The sequence below is a fragment of the Penaeus monodon genome, chromosome 8 (assembly GCF_015228065.2).
Source record: "Penaeus monodon isolate SGIC_2016 chromosome 8, NSTDA_Pmon_1, whole genome shotgun sequence".
NCBI classification, from domain to species: domain Eukaryota; kingdom Metazoa; phylum Arthropoda; class Malacostraca; order Decapoda; family Penaeidae; genus Penaeus; species Penaeus monodon.
Genome location: NC_051393.1, coordinates 37,094,322 through 37,114,321, shown reverse-complemented (window position 1 = coordinate 37,114,321; position 20,000 = coordinate 37,094,322). Strand labels below are relative to the sequence as shown.

The 20,000-nt window shown below is 39.6% G+C and overlaps 1 protein-coding gene across 7 annotated transcripts in view; it reads right to left on the bottom strand.

The window, feature by feature from the left end:
* LOC119576329 (cyclic AMP-dependent transcription factor ATF-2-like) overlaps positions 1–20,000 on the bottom strand; it is a 165,397-nt gene that overhangs the window by 110,954 nt on the left and 34,443 nt on the right. For 2 of the 7 annotated variants that reach the window (XM_037923952.1, XM_037923957.1), the window contains exon 1: positions 5,242–5,347. The exons of 1 other annotated variant lie outside the window; for it this stretch is intronic. The gene's annotated coding sequence lies outside the window, so the exon portion shown is untranslated. Of the gene's footprint in view, positions 1–4,898; positions 5,348–20,000 lie in introns of those variants that run through there. 4 more of the 7 variants (XM_037923959.1, XM_037923958.1, XM_037923954.1 and 1 more) reach the window with 4 other exon arrangements.

Sequence of the window (20,000 nt, the reverse complement as noted above, 5' to 3'; positions counted from 1 at the left end):
CTCTTGATGCATTTAGAAATGAGGCGAACCCCCTAGGCTTAGAGGTCTCCTGGACCAAGACCAAGATTCAGGACTTTGGGGCCTGTTGGGGGAACCTTTCATCGATCCATGCTTGCGGCGAGGACGTTGAAGTCACAGAAAGTTTTACTCCCTTTGGTACGTAGTCCATATCTCGGGGTTGTCAGACCAGGAAGTCAGTAGAGGGTTTGGGTTTTGGCAACAGAGCCATGAACTCGATCAACAAGAGCGTTTTGGAGATGTCGGTACCTATGCAGAAGGACCAAGCTGCGTGTCTTCAAGGGCCTTTGATACTTCCAGTTTTGCTCTACGGAGCGAAACCTGGATGCTATCCATGCCTTGGAGTCTCGCCTTGATGCCTTTTGTAACAAGCCCCTTCGCCGGATCATGGGTACAGTTGCAGGACCACGTGTCCCAAACCCGGGGGTTACACCGTGAACTGGCATGGGACCTTTACTTGCATAATCCGGATCGCCAACTCAGGCTATATGGCCACCTAGCTCGCCTCCTATGGACGACCCTGCCCCCCAGGTTGTCTCTCTGCGAGACAAACCCCGGGGGGGGAGACCTTTGGACTCCTAGGGGATCCTGGCTTGGGCACTCGACGAGACCTGTCGTGAGGAACTAGAGATGGGGCCCTTGCCTGCCTGGAGACTCGCCTCGAGGGATCCTCTTTGGGGGAAGCGAAAGGGGGGATGCGGCCATGCGCCCCCGTCGGCGTTAGCCCCCTTTATGATGATGATGATATATATATTATATATATATTATATATATATATATTTTATTATATAATTTTATGTATATATGTATGTATATATACATATATATGTATGTATATATATATGTTTTGTATATATTATATTTTATATATAATATATATATATATATATAAAATATATATATATATATATAATATACATATATATATATGTATATATAAGTGTGTGTGTTGTGTGTGTGTGTGTGTGTGTGGTGTGTGTGTGTTGTGTGTGTGTTTGTGTGTGTGTGTTTTGTGTGTGTGTCTGTGTGTGTGTCTGTGTGTGTGTTCTGTGTGTGTGTCTGTGTGTATGTGTCTGTGTGTGCATGCATGCATGCATGCATGCGTGCATGCGTGCACGTGGTGTGTGTGTGTTTTGTTTTGTGTGTGTGTGTGTGCGTGTGTGTGTGTATTTATATATACATATGTAATATATATATATATATATTATATATATATATATATGTATAATTTTATGTTTTATTATTGTATATATGTACAATATACATTATACTATATGTATATATATGTATATATATGTATATATATCTATATATATATATAATTATACATATTTACATATATATACATATTTACATATAAAATAATATATATATATATAATATATATATAAAATTATTTTTATAAGTATATGTTATATAAGTATATGTATATAAGTTTTAGTATATTTATGTATTATATATATATATACTTTATATAATATATATTATATATATTAAAATTTTTATATATATGTATATATATATATATATTATAAAAATATATATATAATAATATATATTATTATTAAACATATATATAATATATATATAATATAAAATAATATTTTTAAATTTATATATATTTATATATTTATTATTTATTTTATTTTTTATATAATTATTTTTTAATATTAGGTTTTTTATCATTTATTACCTTTTTCTAAAATCAAATTGGGTTTTAATGGTTTGATACCCCAATTAATTCCAACCCACCCTTCCCGCTTCCCCTTTTTAAATTCAAATATTCTTAACCCGAATTTTTGAAACGGGTGTGAACTTTTTCATTAAGTTTTAAACCCACAGCTTGCCAAATTTGCACATTTTTTTCACACCTTTAGTCTATAAACTTCTGTACTTTTTAAAACGGTTGCGCTTTTTCCTATTATATATTTTTTTTTCTACCCTACCAAAGCTGCCAAAATTTATATCCATTCTGGTTTTAAACAACCTTTTTTGAAGTTAGAATCCAAACTTCCCGTCAATTCTTTTAACGGGGGTTTCCCCTTATAGCTTTAAATCATGATATTTGTTTTTTTATGGAAGCTATTTCGGATTTCCTGGCATAAGCAGGAACAATTTTCCCTAAAACTGGGCCCACAAATGCAAACCCTGTAATTGCTCAAAACATCAATAACCCCCCTTTTACTAGACCCCCCAAAATTTTAATGAACATTAATTTCCTTTTACAATTTAAATCCAAAAGAACATTTGGTTGCTTCAAAAATTTTTTTGGGAACTTGGGACCTAAAACCTGGTTTTTCCAAAGGGCCACAGAACAAAAATGAAAACTGATCATAAATAAGAATGGGTTCAACCAGACATTTCCCGCCCTACACAAAATTCAAATTTAACTTTTTATTCTTAAATAAGGGGCCCCTTTATAAAAATAATATTCAAAATTTTTTTTAAAATTTTGTTCAATGGGGCCCCTTAATATGGGAAAACAATAATGGTTTCTTTTTTGGCAACCCTTAAAAGAAAATTTATTAACCAAATACAACGGCTAGGGTGAAATGAAACCACTTTCCCCTTATCATAATTGTTATAAGAAATTTGGTTATAAAACCAAATGGTACAGTGTGTGGCCTAATTTAACAAAAAAAAAAAAGGGAGGGCAAAAGGGGGAAATTGCCCCTTTTTTGAAATAAAAATATAAAGGGAGGAAAGGTTAGGGTTTATTTTGGGCAAAAAATTTATGGAATCCATTATGGCAAACAAAAGCCTTGGATGTTTCTTTTTTGAAATAATACTTTTGTAATTTCCAATTTTTTTCCATTATAATTTTAAAACTTTTGTTTTTTAAAATTCTTCGTTTTTATTTTTAAATTACCAAACCCCGTGCAACCCCTTTTCCATAAATTTGTTCAACATTCTTGGAATTAAAGTTTTTTTAGGTTTAATTTGGGAAATTTTTACCAATGTGTTACAGGAAATAAAATTGACACGCCATTCCCGAGACATAAAAAAAAAAGGTTTGGAACCAAAGGAAATTTTGCCCTTAATGTAAGTGAAGAAAAATTTGGTGTTTTGCTACATAAAGGTATGTGGTTTTACCCTGGGGGTTCAGGGGCAGAGCCCCTGGCTAGGGAATATATAGATTGTATTTTCTTAATTCATGGGGGTCCAGGGGGCATAGCCCCCTGGCTAGGTACATATAATACCACGGGGGTCCAGGGGGCATATCCCAATGGCTAGGCGTATATATTACATGAGGGTCCAAGGGGGCAGGGCCCCCTGACTATGGAATATATAGATCGTAGTGTATAAATCCTAGAGGGATAAGGTTAGATTAGTTTATTAGTTAGGACACATTATGTGATTACCATGGAGATCTGGATTATGTGAAACCTGGTAGATTTTTACCAAACGATAGGTTTGATTCTGTCAGTAGACTTTCAAAGATGGCGAGGATATCAGTAGAGTTTCATTAGCCGATTTTAATTGTTTTTTGTGCTTGTTTGCTTGCGTTCACTGGACAAAAAAAATCTGATTTGGAACTTGGTAACAATTACCGGTTATAACTCCTACTTTTTACAGCTTATTTTTTGTTAATTTCTGAATATGATAATCGGGTCTTCCCTGACAATATTTATATCAGATTTGTTCTCGTGTGATGAGAAGGAATCCAATGATCATTTGTCGCATTCTCCGACCGACAATCTTGATGTGATTTGATAGTCCTGATAGCAGGGGAGGGCATGATCAGAGAAATTATGAGGTAAAACAGGCTGAAATAAAAATAGAGAACAGAAATGTGTAAAACAAGCACAAAAAACGCTTAAAATCGGATAATGAAGCTTTATGGCTGTCCCTACCATCTCTCTCTCCAGCATGACAACTTTCAATAAACTCTACGGAAACCACTCATCGTTCTGTAAAAAATCTATGGGATTTCACCTAATCCTGATCCCCCGTGGTAATCTTACATGGCGTCCTAACCAATAAACCAACATAACCTTATCCCTCTGGGATTTATACACTATGATCTATATATTCCCTAGCCAGGGACCTCCGTGGTCTTATATTCACCTATCCAGGGGACTCATCACCTCCAGGGTGGTGTAGTCTATATGGCTTTAAAAATGACCTAGAATCGTCACAACACATTTGAAATGAAACATTTCTCACTGGTGTTTCTCAACAAATGACATCACACGGTTAAATCTGCCTGTAGCAAAACACACATGCACACAAGGTTATTGGACAGAAAAGTGTAAATAATTACTAAACATGTAAAAGAAGTACAATAAAACTAAAAGAATGCATTACATACATGAATTTGAGAAAATAGGCTCTGATAATTACAAAATAATTATTCTCACAAGGACGTAGCTTGGCAAACTGCAGTAATGAGTTATGCATCACATTTATTTTGGTCCTTGCAAGGTAAACATGGATGAGGGTCAATCTTCTCTCTTCTCTGTGTTGTATCTTCCTTATTTTCGATTTGCACACCTTTTGCCATAGATGAAAGGTGGCTTAGTTTTCGTCATGGTAACCAACAACTCCACACACTTTTTCTTAATGTAATCTTGGTTGACATACATGGAAAGTTTTCCTTATTTTTTTTATATAAGATCCTCTATACCTTATAACATTGTTATATGTGTCTACTGTTGTTATTACTCTATTTTTATATATCTTCATAGTTATATTCTAAACATTTAGCCTCAGTTTTGGCATGGTGGGAACATAAAACCAAAAATTACAGCTTTAATAGCTATCAATCAAATAACTTTTACCTAATGATATATCTCTCAAAATCACAAAACCATTGATTTTGGGATCAAGTTTTGATAAAGGAGAAAAAGAAAAAGAAAACCGACGATTGTTGTACTTACACATGATTACACAGGAATCCCGCTTATTTGGCCAACATGAAATACATCACCTCCGTTAGTCTGATTAATAGTCCTTCTGAACAGGGTAATCATTATTTCAATACTTTCAGTGTTGATCTACATACATGAGTGAACTTAACATCTTTCCACTTACGCAATGGGACTCAGACAACGACTCTAGCGAATCTCAAACGAAGTTTGCACATTGTGCACCTGCTTCAAAACTTCAACTTGTGCTCTTTCCTTAATCTCGCACTGTGCTACCGCCATGCACACGTTACACACTCACAGTAATCCAAACAAGATAAGTGAAATTTGTAACTCCAACCGCCAAGTGTCTTACCAATGACAAGAAAATTGATAACTTTGCCCTCTGACTCGAGAGCGTGTGACGTAGGCGGAACTTGTTTACCTGTCCGCAGCGTCTAAAAGCGCCGAGGATTAACCGAAATGGCTCTATTTGCGTGTCTTATTTAGCATTGGATGTCCCAGAGAGTTAGTGATATTATATGAAGTAGATCTATTTTCAAGTAAAACGTTATTTTATCATTCTAAAGTTGATTACCTTGGCTGAATTTTATTAAGTGAACTATGCAACGATAGAATTATTAAAATAAACATTTAATTACTCAGAATTTTCGGGATTTTAATGTGGTTTTCACACACCATTAGCAAGACAATATATATAAGGATATCAAGAGATTACTGATTTCTAAGACATATTTCTTATTTGAAATTTTCGTTACACATTGAAAATAAAGCCAATATATTAGTAAAAGCAATCGTTAGTCACGTTGCATACTAGCAACAGTCTGTTTCACCATGTGACGCAAGCAGATACTTCAAAATATTGAATTCCAGTTGCACTTAAGTATATCAAGCAAACTGGGGTAGAACAGGCTGACAGAACAGTTCACTGTGGCAAATGTAACGTGACAGACATATCTCTGTGAAGCTTGTTCTTATTAATAATTTTCCCTATATGGCTGAAATATATATATAATATATATATATATATATATATATATATATATATATATATATATATATATATATATATACATATAACAAAATTAGTAAAAAAAAAAAAATGCTACAATGCGGCTAAAGAAATCATGAGGACGTGCTCGTTACAACCAGTGTTCAGCCCTAATCAACAACTTATAAATAGCCTATAGGCCAACTATAGTCTTCATAAAAAAAAAAAAAAAAAAAAAAAAAAAAAAAAAAAAAAACGAATCGGTCTGTTAACGTTAAGAAGAAACCCCCCCTAGCTAGACCCCATACACGATAACCCCGTTTAGTTTTTGTTTTTTCTTTCGCTGCAACAAGAAAAAAGGTTATTGTGGCTTGGAAATCTTTGTAACATGCGAGTAACCAACAAAAGGTTTTTGTCACCTACCACACAAGTCAGTATTAATTGTGGTGTTTCTTGTATAAAAGCATATCTTTGGTTGATCTGTATGCGCTGCATGCCCTCCAGCTGTCATATATGACCGTCCCCAGGACTGTACGCTCTTTGATCACGTCAAGTAGTGTTTTGCCGTACCTTTTTTTTCTAACAGAAACAAGAAACATGTCTTGTTTGAAAGCAGAACCCACCGAAAATCCACTGCCCTTATTTAGCCTTTCCAAAATATTTTTGCCTGAATGACATCTTACTACAGTTACATCTTACTTAGAATTTACCTTACTTAGAAATAAGTTTCGCACCATTACATAAAACATCTGGAATGGTTGCCTGTGACAGCTCTGGAGCAGAGACAATTAAGGATGTAATATTACAGGGTCGAGTGTAATGCATGTACAATTGCCTGGGGAAAGTATCCTCCAGGTATCAGATTGGATGGCTGTAACGTTACAATCAAAATACATTAAAAACTATTAGCTACTGTTCGTCTAAGGATGAACTCTATTCTCTAACTCATGATCAACACAAGAATTATATGGTTTCTCAAATATATATAGAATGATGTTTGCTTCTGTTCGCTCCACTGTCTGACAATACTTCAGTCCTAAGGAAAAGCTGTTGTTTTGTGTAAAAATTAATAATAGTAATAATAATAAATTCCTATTTATGAAAAATGAGGGAAACTTTTTAACTGGCCTATCTACTTTTGTGAGTCGATTTTGTTTTTTGTTTTATATATTTTGAGTATTGACTTCTTCCCTTTACCCTTTTATTCACAACAATTGGAAAACTCCGTTTTCGATCTGAAAAGAGATTGATCTATTTGTAGATTAATTGATAAAAACAAAATAGGAAACGAGAACTGTAAAATATGGTTTCATGCAAGTTGTTCCAGACTGTATTTTATTATTATTATTATTATTATTATTATTATTATTATTATTTTGCCTATGAACGTGAAACTAATTTCTTTGTCACTTTTTCGATTGCAACAAAGGTATTGTGTTATAGCTCTCTAAATTATTGTATTTAGGTGAAAAATGAAAATACTCGTTTTACCACTTTTTTATGAGCAATCAATATAAGAACTGAAAAAGGTGCCATGGACAGTGCCATTACAGTATTTCTTCAAAGTTATATTCTAGTAGGTTAAAAAAGAAATATATATATATATACATATATATAAATATAAATATATATATATATATATATATATATATATATATATATATATATATATATATATATATATATATGGTCCGAAACAATCTGCATTAAAATAAGACCAGTGAATTGAGCTATTTAAATTTAGGTACTTACATGATGATACCTCTCTCATTCATGACCTGTTTTGAGCTTTTACTCCTTTTCAGTAAAATCACTCAGGCATATACATAAATGTGGATAAAAATCCATCTAGAGTGAATCATAAGGCGTCTTCTGTACATGTCACTATGATTAATACCGTATTAAAGTTTAATCCAAATCCACAGTACTTGCACAGAAGATGCAAATCACACTGCAGGACTCTTGAATCAGAGTGATTATCAGTTGATTTGTTGTTTTACGTGCATGGGTTGGTCTTTGTGTAATAAAAAATGGTAGTCACCCACTATTATTTTCATATTACACGTTAACGTTGATAATGAGACGTTTGCTGCTGAAAAAAAAATGTATATACACGGTAGTATTATATGAATACATCATATCTGTGTCAGAACAATGGATATATATAAATGGTTTCAAACAGTCTTTGAATTTTTTAAGAAATTTAATCAACAAAAATGTAATATTCGTAACTTCAATCTATAGTTTTTTTTCTGCTGCGTCCTTATCTGCAATTTCTTGCAATTATTTGATATTTTTATCATTTTTATTTGATTTCAAGTTTTAGCTTCGCCCACACAGGGGTACCAACCTGTGCATTCAGCACGTCAGCACGTCTACCCAACCCATCGCCGAAGGGGTAAATTGCCAAATACTTCTTGCATTTTATTTTGTAACTCTTCATTTGGTTATTTAAGGAGTCTTCAAAAGATATTTTATAATGGGAAGCATGTGAAATTGGTATAAAATTATACAGAAAGGCATAACGTTTCTTTTAAGGCTCATTAGATTCATACAAACTTAATACAATTGAAAAAAAAAAGAAAAAGAAAAAAAAAACGGTATTGATAAAAGGCGATAAATAATCGTTTGAAATTCTTTGCGTGACTTACATTTAGAGGATGTTTATGATTATTTTTTTACATGAAAACAAGAATTTCCATAAATAATAAATATACTACATAGAAGATTTATCAAAAGGCAGATAGATGAATAAATATTGTTGAAGTACCGAGTCACAGCCAGAGCTGTGAGTGATCCTTCGAATAAAGCTCCACAATATTAAAATAGTACCATTTCTTTTCTTTTGCACGTAGATGATATCAACTACATTTGATGATAATGATAATGACAACATTAATAGTATTAATAACACCAACGGTAGTAATACAAATAATGATATCAATAAAAATAATGATGATAATGATAATAATAATAGTAATAGTACTAATAATCATAATAAGAATAATGATTATTATTATCATAATCATTATTACTGTTATATTAATAATCACTGTAGAAATAGAAATAATAAGTATAAGTATGAGTAGTTTTATTTACTAGAACAAGTCTGCATCCCCAAACCCATCAGGTATCAAGAGATTCCTATCGATATCTACTTATGAAATTTAGCAGGAATAGTCGACGCAATTAATGAATAAGCACAATATGAATCTACTGATTTTATTATGTTTATTATTAACACTGCTATTGTCATTGTAATAATTATTATCCTTTATTATTATTATCAGTATTGCATTATCATTTATTATTATAATAATGAGTATCACTACTGTATGACTAATAACTTTTACAATAATGTTATAGCATGGTAGGAGTGTGGAAGTTTCTGAAGCAACTTTTGCAGATGCAGTAAAATGGTTGTTTTTGGGACAATCAAGTTATAAACCATGATTCTAGCATATGGCTTGACTTTAGGTGTAAGCTATTCAAATCCCAATTACCATTATAATCATATTATTTCTAATACATGTAAAGAGACTGTTACAGGACGCTCCTTGTGTGAGACAACTGGTATTGTTTGAGCGGTACGACATTTTAATTTGATGGGTTTTTGTATGCCCGACAGGGCCGATGCTCTAGTATTTGGTAGGAATGTGGAAGTCAATAAAATAACGTATGCAAATACAGTAAAATAGTTGTTTTTAGGACAATTAATTTATAGGCCTTATTTCCAACACTAGAAACTGTCCTAATTTCATTCGAGATTTTTCACCGGCCGGTTGCGACAGCACGCTGCCAATGTTCATACGCTGTGCCAAAGGCTCAACACCACCCATATTCCTAAGAATCATGCTTCAGTTGACGAATATAATTTTATTTTTTAATTATATTAAATTATCAACCACTGTTTTACTGATATTACATTAGGGAATAGCAGTATATACAAGTTCTTAGTTATCAACATCTTAAAATTACAAATAAAACTATTTAGGACTGTCGAAATCAATTGGAAATGCACAAGCCCTAAGCGCCTCCCATATTTTTTCCTTCGTCTATCGAAATCGGTTACAGACGTCACACTCCTTTAAACGTTTTGAATGTCACTTTTAATAGATATTAATTACATTTAAAAGAATACATGAGTTTACGCCTCCATATTCAATTATACGTACACAAGAAGTAATCTGGTTATGTAGAACATAATATAAATTTCAGTAATATTTTTTTTTGCCACTCAAACATTCTGTGAACAAAACATGAATCTGTCAGCAAAACTTCCCTTATCTCATTCGTCATGGAACACCTTTGGAGGCCTGAATATGCCCAAGGATAAAGCATAAATGATATAATAAAAACAATAATGATTATTGTTACCTGTGCATGACACTGAAATGTGTTAATCGAAAGTGTAGGCACACGAAAAATAAACCTGAGTTTCGCACTTCTTAGCCATGGCCTTATTCATATGAAAGCATTTTCACTAAGATAAATCTATTGTTGCTAGAGCATGACGATCTGGTGAAATGTTCACATGTTTTCCCATATTGCCTAAGTATTGGGAGATAGGATCATATTATGGTTATAGATGTAGAATATTTTATATCACATTACATATCCCCATAATAAATGGAAATTGAAAAGAAAACATGCATATGTACATTATATAAATGCATATGTATATATATACATATATATATATATATATATATATATATATATATATATATATATATATATATATATATATATATATATATATATATATATATATATTGCTGCGCCAGTGGGTCTTTGTCTCTGTGCGAAACATGTGTTTACATGAAAAGGATGACCTGGGCATGTGTTAACATGAAGGGACCTGGACAAATATGACACAACTGGCTGTGAGCGGAGGAGCGGAGGAACAAGCCAGGAGATGCAATTGGGTGCTGCTCCTGTGAAGACCTCGTGTGTGCCTTTGTGACCTGACATAACTTTGTGTTGCCCTGTTATAAGCTGTATAGTGCAGTGTGACATGCTGGTTTCCCCCTGTATTGTGCCTGTAGAAAAGTGTACGGGTAAATAACTTGTGTAAATAAAGGAAAGACTGTCATTTTGTGATTATTTCATGCCCTGCCTGCCACTTGGCATTTCCCCTCCTGGTGTTCTGGGACGCTGTGGTGCTCGGTGTCTCTTGGAGCTGTTCAGTGTTCACGACCGTGAATAGCACGCCGTCTGCCTAGCCTGCCTTGTGTTGGTAGCAGAGAGACGAGGCGGTCAGCGTAACAATATATATATATATACACACACAGACATAAATACATTTAGTCTAGCACTAGGTGCAATAATATCTTCATTAACATCCTCATTGTTGCTGAATAATGCATCATGCAGTGCAGCATCAAATTTGAGATTCCCATAGGTGCTTCATGCTCAATGTGATGTGAAGGGATGGTGTGGTAGCCTAGATAATGTGAATGCTTGCATGCCTTCTTGCTTGCAGCTGCCACCACTAACCTTGTGCGAAAAAGGGAGCAGCTCTGCATAAGCCTCGCCTGCCAGTTCACAGCCTCTCCATCACTGAGACATCTGCAGTGCCTCCTCGTGGCCACCCATGGATAATGGGCACCTTGCGGTCCCAGGCTAAACTGTGGGGGATCTCCGAGCAGCACGAGACCCTGGTGATACAGAGCCATGGCCCATCGGCGTGTGGACATGCCCTGGCTCTGTACCAACTCCCACCCCTTAGTCACCTGGGGTAATTGGGTGGCTCGGGGGAGGTGGGCCTAGCCAGCCCTTCTCCCCCAGATAAATCACCAACAATGACCAAATCAAATGGATATGCTGGGGGAGGGGTGCTGTTCCTCCCATCCAGCAAGCAAGGTAGGCTGTGGGTCCCGTGGGGAGGGCAGATGTTGGGGCACAGGATGGGAATGAAAGTTGCTTATCCCACCTGCACTCCAGCAGGCGCCAACCCACCATGAAGCTTGTGGGGCAAAGCCCTAGGGAATCCCACAGGCGGATGGGGGGGCTCCATAGTCTGCTGCCCCCCTTTATTTGGGGCAGCATCGGTGGGAGTGGCAGAAGTGATGTACACCTGGAGTGACCACCCCAGGCTTAACCTCAGGTGAGCTATCTGGGTAGGCGCTTGGAATATCTGGTCCTTGTGGCAGGATGAGCAGTTACCTCTGCTATTAAGAGAATTGAAGCAATTGGGAGTTGAGGTGGCTGCCCTCTCGGAGAAGAGAAGACCTGGCAGTGGCACGATCAGTATGGGTGGGTACACCTACTACTGGTTGGATTGCAGCGATGGTCATCACCTCCAGAGAGTAGCCATAGCCATCTCTAGCAGTAGTTGAGGTAACAATGGTTGATGAGCATATTATGGCAATGAGATTGAAGCATGCTTTTGGCTTCATGTCTCTTATTGCTGTGTACACTCCTACTGATGTTTGCATACTTGATGTGAAAGAGGCTTTCTACACCAAATTTACATCTGTGGCAGACAATTGCCCCCGGCGAGATATTTGCATTGTTCTGAGCAACTTCAATGTGGTATCCAGCTATGATCAAGCTGACTATGAGATGTCTGTTGGCCCCCTGGGCTTGGGGACTGATCCCAACAGCAAGAACAGCCTCCTTCTCTGGGACTTTGCTAGGTCCCAGAGAATGAGGATTTCTGGCTCCTGGTATCAGCACTCTAACCCACATCGCTGGACATGGTATAGTGATATGGGTACTGTGGCTTAGGAGATTGACCACATTCTTCTTAGCACACGATGGAGGATCCTCAAGAACTGTAGTTTACTGGAGTGCTGAGTTCTGTGGCTCTGACAATAAGTTGGTTGTGGCTACCCTAAAGGGTCTACTTCAAAACCCCCCGTCCCTCCAGTGGCCACTCAAGGGTGTTTCACTTGGACAGACTGAGGGAGGAGGAGTGTGCCCATGGATTCACCATGGCAGTCTCTGATCAATTCACAGAAATTGATAACCTGATGGACCCAGTTTGTCTGTGGGAGTTCTTCAAGCGCAGAACACTCGAAGCAGTGCAGGAGTCCATCGGCATATGCTTGAGGGCAAGGCAGAATTCCATCTCCCTGGAGACATTGAAGGCCACTGAAGCAGGTCTCATGGCTAGGCTGAATGGCAATCAGGTCTTGGATCTCTCTTTGGTACGTAGGGCTTGAACACTGCTGAGAAGGGACAAGGAACAGTTCATCAGGAATCTTGCTGAGGAGGTTGAAGGTCATTTCTTGGTACATGACCTGTGCCCTACCTACCAAATTCTAAGCTCTCCTCACAGATGACTACAGTCTGCTCAGTGAATGGACATATCTCAGATCATGTTGGGGTTCATGAACGTTGGACTGAGTATTTTGAGCAGTTGTACCAGGTAGATCTTGGATGCAAGTGGTATCACAATACCTGTGCCAGACCCACCCATCAGTGAGGAACCTCCTACCCTATCAGAGGTTAGGATGGTGATTTCCAAGCTGAGGTGTGGGAAAGCCGCAGGCATATGTGATATCCCTGGTGAACTGCTAAAGGCTGGGGGTGAACCTATGGCTCAGGGCTTGCATGAGCCTTGAATGCCATCTGGCACTCTGGTACCATTCCCCCTGACCTGTTGAGGAGCATGGCCATTGCTCTCTGGAAGGGGAAAGGGGATTGTTGGGACTGTAGCAATTACTGTGGCACTACACTGCTCAGCATACCAGGTAAAGTTTTCGCCCACATTCTTCTGAAACAGATCTGTGACCGCCTACTAAGATCGGAGTAGTCTGGATTCACTCCTGGCAAGTCCACAATAAGCTGTATCTTAGCTCTTTGAGTAACTGTAGAAAGTTGTTGTGAGTTTGGTCGTGGGTTGCTTGCAGCCTACATCGACCTCAAGAAGGTGTCTGACTTGGTGCATCGAGAATCACTATGGGAGATTTGAGACTCGGGAATTCGAACACAGATTATTGGCCTAATAGCAAGCCTTTATGTCGGTACTGAAAGTGCTATAAAGTGTAGTGGGGGCCTCTCAAACTTCTTCCCTGTTAATTCAGGGGTGAGGCAAGGCTATGTCCTTGCACCAACACTTTTCAATATCTGCATGGACTGGATAATGGGCAGAGCTACTATCCAAAGTCAGTGTGGAGCAACACTGGGCAATATCAAGGTTTCAGACCTTGACTTTGCCGATGATGTTGCTATCCTATCTGAGTCCCTGGAGTCACTGGTGGCGGCTCTTGATGCATTTAGCAATGAAGTGAAGCCCTTGGGCCTAGAGGTCTCCTGGACCAAGACCAAGATTCAGAATCCATTCAGTCGATCCATGCTTGCGGTGAAGTCACAGAGAGCTTTGCACACCTTGGTAATGTAGTCCATATCTCTGGGCTGTCAGATCAAGAAGTCAGTAGATGGATTGGTCTGACAACAGGAGCCATGATCAACAACAGCATTTGCAGATGTCGGTACCTATGCAGAAGGACCAAGCTATGTATCAAAGGGTGGATGTGGTTATGTGCCCCTGTCGGCTTTAGCCCTTTGATGATTTTCTTTCAGTTTCAAACCATCAGCTGTTGTTGTTGTTTGAGATTTGCAAAGATCTTGCTTCGCCCAGTCCTTTCATACATATGGCTCGGCCTGTGTCAGCTATTTATGGCTGTCTCATTTTATTCTCTGACACTCTATGCTTACCATGATGGTGGGCTTGCCATCAGGCACTCCTGCTGCCATGATGTAAGCATTCGGCATTATCTCTTTAAAAGCCCAGCGGCTGTTGTGGGCAGACCCTATTTCAGAAATTGTGTGTGCTCACAATTCTGTAATAATGTACCAGCATGGTGTTTGTTTGACAGAGCATGCAACACCTGTCTGCATAGTCTGCCTTAAGGTTTTTTGGCTTGGTTTTATGATCATGGGATTTAGGCGCATACCCCTGCCAATGTCAGCTAGTCTGTCAACAAACTCATTCCCTCTGATGCCTACGTGGCTAGGGACCCAGTTTATAATTATTATTCTACCCTTCAAGAATCCTTTGTGCTATGGTAAGCACAGTGGTCAGGAGGTAGATGTTGTCTTTGGGTAAGCTTTGCTATAGACAGTCAGTGGCTGTCCTGGAGTCTGTATGTATGACCACGAATCCCACCCTCAGGGATGCATGGGCTAGGGCTCCCAGGATTGCAAATGCCTCTGCCCGTAGCAAGGAGGCATTGTCTGTTACCCTCATAGATTGTGTGCCATCCCTTGCTGCAAAGCCGACGCCTGTAGCATGGTTTAAGGAATTGACTGATCCATCCATGAAGTAGGTTCTACTACCCGGAGGAGTGATGGATGCAATGACTCTCTTAGCTCTGCCTTTAGATTAGGCATGGGTTATTGATTATTTCTCCTTGACAAGCTCATAACAGAGAACTCAGTCAAGATTTGTGCCCACAGCGGAGCTTCAATAAAGTCAGGGTAGGGGGAATCCATGCCCTTGGCAAGTAGTTGTTCTTTGAGCTGATAGCATATCAAGATCCTGGCTATGTGAGACACCCAGTAGTTGTTTGCAAACAGCTTGTGGTCTTTTTCTAGGTATCTGATTATTTTTTGTCAAATGTTTGTGTTCCTGGGTGCCTGGATGACCTTTGAAAGGAACTGAGCTGCCATTAGATCAATTCATGAGTCCAGGTTTGCCTCCATGAGGAGGTTGAGGGCTTTTGTCCACCTTGGGGCACCCAGAATTATGCTGTCAGCTTCATTTTGAACTGTCACCAATTTTTCTCTTAATCTTGGCTTTGCGGCAATCAGGGAGACAGAAGCATAGCCCACAATAGGGCGGATGGCATGTAAATAGAATGATCTTAGTACTTTATGTCTATCTTCTATGTGTCTCCCAGTCATCGCTCTCATGACAGACAATCTTGCTTTGGTTCGATCAGTACAGGACAGGACCTTCTTTTTAAAGGAGAGGGTCTGGTCAATCATTACCCTAAGGTACTGGAAGACCTGGACCCAGTCTAAGTCCATTTCCTGGATTCTCAGACTTGTATCTTGAACATTTTGTCTCAGAGCCATTACTTTGAATTTGGCTGCAGAGATCTTTAGTCCTGTCCTACAGCACTCCTCAGATACAAGGTCAAGAAAGTGCTGAGCTCTACTTAGGCAGTGTGGTTCAGTGGAGATGATTGCAAGATTGACTGCATAAGAGATGATCTTGCACCCCATTGGGAATATGTATGTTGAGGATACAGGACATTAGGGTGTTGAAAAGGGCTGGACTGAGGACCCCACCCTGTGGTGTCCCATTTTCCAGTGGCATGTGCTGTAATAGGTGACCTTAGAATGTGACTTTTGCTGGACCATTCCTGAAATAGTCACCTATCCAAGCTAGGAACTTACCTCTGATTCCCTTCTGGATCAGGGTCTCCTGAATAGCAAGAGGACTTGCTAATTCAAAAGCCTTCTCCAGGTCTAAGAATACTACCACAGAAGTGACAGTGCTGATTGTGCTTAACAGCATGGCTATGCTGTGTGCTGTGCTCATTGTGAACCCTTGGAGGTGTTCATGTGGTGGTCCCATTTTCCATTGGAGTTGGTTTAGTACCATTCTCTGGTCTGTCTTGCCCAGACAAATGAGGAGAGAGATGGGGCAGTACTTCCCTGGCTCCTTTGGTTTTGGGATGGGAACTTATGATAGCCCACTTCCAGCTCTGAGGTAAAGTGGAACTTTCCCAGGACTTGTTGATGACTTGCAGGAATGCAAGTTCACCTGCCAGCCCTAGGTGGGAAATAATGGGGTACAAGATCCCATCAGTACCAAGGCTGTGTAAGAACTGTTTTTGTAGGTTTTTCTTTGTTCCCTCAGAGAGAAAATAACATCAGTTATCGGGTTCGGCTGACCTTTCTCTGATACGAGCAAGTCTGCCCGGTCGTAGGTCTTGTTGGTTTGCCCTCAGTTCAGCTAGCAGACAGTTGCTGCTTTTTCTCACAGAGAACTCGTGCACCATTCTGTTTGCTTCTGCTTGAGGGTCATGGTGTGTGCACCTCTGGGCTGAGTAACTAGTAGCTCGCCTGACCCGTTGCCACAGCTCTGTAAGGGTGGTTTGGTGGTCAAAGGACTCATACTATTACAGCCACTTTTCCTGCCTGACTATTATGGCAGTTTTCTTGGCATCCCAGATAGCTTCCCTTAGGAGGGCTTGGTTGTCAGGGGTTCTTTGTCTTCAGAATTGTTTGTTTTCTGCACATGTTCACTCTGTGGTTGAATTCCTTAATCTTGTCATTACAGTACCAGGTGTCTTTATAACTCCTGGACCATGGCCAAGTGTCAGGTATAGTCTGTGAGGCTGCTTGATTTGTGGCACTGATAAGTTTTCACTCTGTGAGGGTTCATTGTATCTAAGGCAGTGGGCCAAGGCATTCTGAAAGGCTTGCCAGTTGGCCTTGTCTGTTTTCCATCTTGGTATTTGGGCTGGGCCTCATCCATGAGGGTAATAACAGTGTCATAATGGTCACTTTTGGCAGCCTCATTAACATAAGATCTAATTCTCCCCACCAGAACCGCAGTGGCCAAGGTGAGGTCTAGGACCCCTTATCTGACATGTGTTGGCTCTTGACTATTGAGAAGAGCGATCTCGGGGAAAGTCTCAAGCACATTGGGTATGTGATAGCCTGCCGCATCCGGTGCCCTGCAGAGAGCCAGGATGGGGTGGTGTGCATTGAAGTCTCCCCCTATAATCACTCGGTCTTGTGCTACAGAAACACAGACCTGGCTGATGTCTAAGCTCCTACAGCCTGGCTTGCTGTACACATTAGAAAGCTTGAGGTGGCCCCCAGCTAAGTGAATCTCAAAAGTAAGAGATTCAACATCCTCCCCACAGCGCAATGCATTGGCTATTGTGGAGTAAGTGATTGTTGCTCTGACCAGGGTTATCAAACCTCTTTTGCCAGCTGTGCTTGGAAGCATGAAGACGTGATACACTGAGAAGCGAACAATCCCCCTTGTTAATGTCTCCAGGAGCATGACAATGTCAGTGTTCCTTGATTGCACAATTGGTGGAGGATGGCATTCTTTATATTAAAGCCATAGATGTTCAACTGTAGTATGCTTAGATTGCATGTCATGATGTTACTTGGTGATAGTTCCATCAGAGACGTCTTTGTATTTAGATTCAGAGTCTGTTATCTTCATCTGGTTTTGGGCTGTTTGTCAGGTTATCCATGAATCCAGTGAGAGGTGGAGAGCCTTTGGTAGCTCTGACTTATGTCTGAGTATCTTTTCTCTTTGATGACTTTACCTGGGTAAGGTCAGCTTGTTCTGGCACTGACTGCACAGATTCAGCCTGTTTTGGCTCTGCCTGTGAGGGTATTGGAGTGGGAAGGGGAGTCTCGTCCTGGGGTGAGGGTGGGGTTGGTTTTACTCTGTTCAGCTTCCTCCCTTTCAGGACTGCAACAGTCTGGGTCATTATCGTCATGGTGACCATAACTACCTTCTCTGCCTCCTCACTCAACCTCCCCAAAGCTGTTGCTACTTCAGTGACTATAGCAGTCAATAGGAGAGTCATATCTTCCTTATCAAAGAAGAGATTATTATCTCTTGTGGAGACCTTTGCAGTTCCCTTTGAACCTTTTTCCTCTGGTTCTTTTTCTGCACCTCTGAGATGGTCAGAAACTCCTTTTCATAGGAGATATCCGGTGTCGGTTGTGGAGGGGTTTCCTTCCTCTTAAGAGGTCGGGAAGCCTTTTCTCTGTTGTTCTGTCCCCAGACATGGGTGCCTGGAGGAGCAGGAACAAAGTCTGGTCACTTTTTAGCAACCTTTTTCCTGGCAGAGCAAGCCAGGGGAGCAGGAACAAAGTCTGGTTGCTTTTTAGCAACCTCTTTCCTGGCAGAGCAAGCCAAACTCCAGGTGTGACGCCTCTTTGCACAGTTGGGAGATTTGGCTGTTGTGTCCCTTTGTCCTTCTTTGTGTGATGTCGTGTTCATTTTAGTAGCAGGTCTGACAGAGTCAACCTGTGCTTTGGATTTTCTCTTGCCACTAAAAGCCCTGTGTGGATTCAAAGTGACTGCCGTGGTCTTGCACGGTTCGCCATTATTATCTCTAATTTATGGGGGAAGGGGGGTTGTAGGAATGTTTACCATGAAATAGGAAATTATTTTATCCTCTCACGCCCCCACCCACAGCAGAATCCAACAAGGGGAAGCTGTATGTTAAAACTAATGTCTAACAGCCACAGGGGTGGTGGGAAAATATACGTAACCAATGGGCGTTGCACCACCACCAACGGGTCCAGTGTGAGTGCCAACAGCGACATTGACTGCTTGACCCTAACCTCCCGAAGGAGACCAGCCGAGTGACCTGACCGGGCCACAATCAGGTCACCCATCTTGTTGGAATAAGGGACCAAAGAGGCGTGTTGCTAGCCGCAGGGTGTGCTCATGCACGGCATCTCCAGGAGTCCCGTCTCCACAGTGTACAGGGATGCCACACACGGCAAACACGTGGGTACGTGTGAACCCCTAGGGAGAGACCAGAGGGGATGTCTTTCCACCTACAAGATAGGTATCACCTCAGAGAGGGAGCTCAGGTCCTGCCCCTGGAAGAGGAGGTTCCAGTGGCAAGACCACGAGTGGTTCATCAGCGACGTGCAGGAGTTTATATATGACTCCGCCCCCATAAATTGGGACGGAGTCGTAGGAGAGTGTAGCACGACAGTTTTTGACGGCGGAAACAAGGCCTGTGATTTTGTTAAAGCGGTACAACACTTTGACTCGATAAGTTTCGTACGCCCGACAGCGTCGATGCTCCTCCCACAAGATTTGAAATAATTGCAAGTATTTGGTGCTGCAAATAAAAACCTAATACTCGAGGTTTCTCTTTCTCGTGTGTAATTGCGGGACACTAGTAGGGTTGGTTGTTTTTTTAGGAAGTTGCCAGCGAGAATCGTGATGACAAATTTCCACTTGGTTTTGTCGTTTTAAGAAATCAGAAAAAATGTGCTTTGAATTTAAATCCTAATACTAATGTAATTAAACGCTTTCTTTTTTATGCCATTGATATATTGCATAAGATGGGAATGTTTTCCTAACCTGGTAATAATAACACATTTTCTGTTTATATATATATGTATATAAGTATATATATATATATATATATATATATATATATATA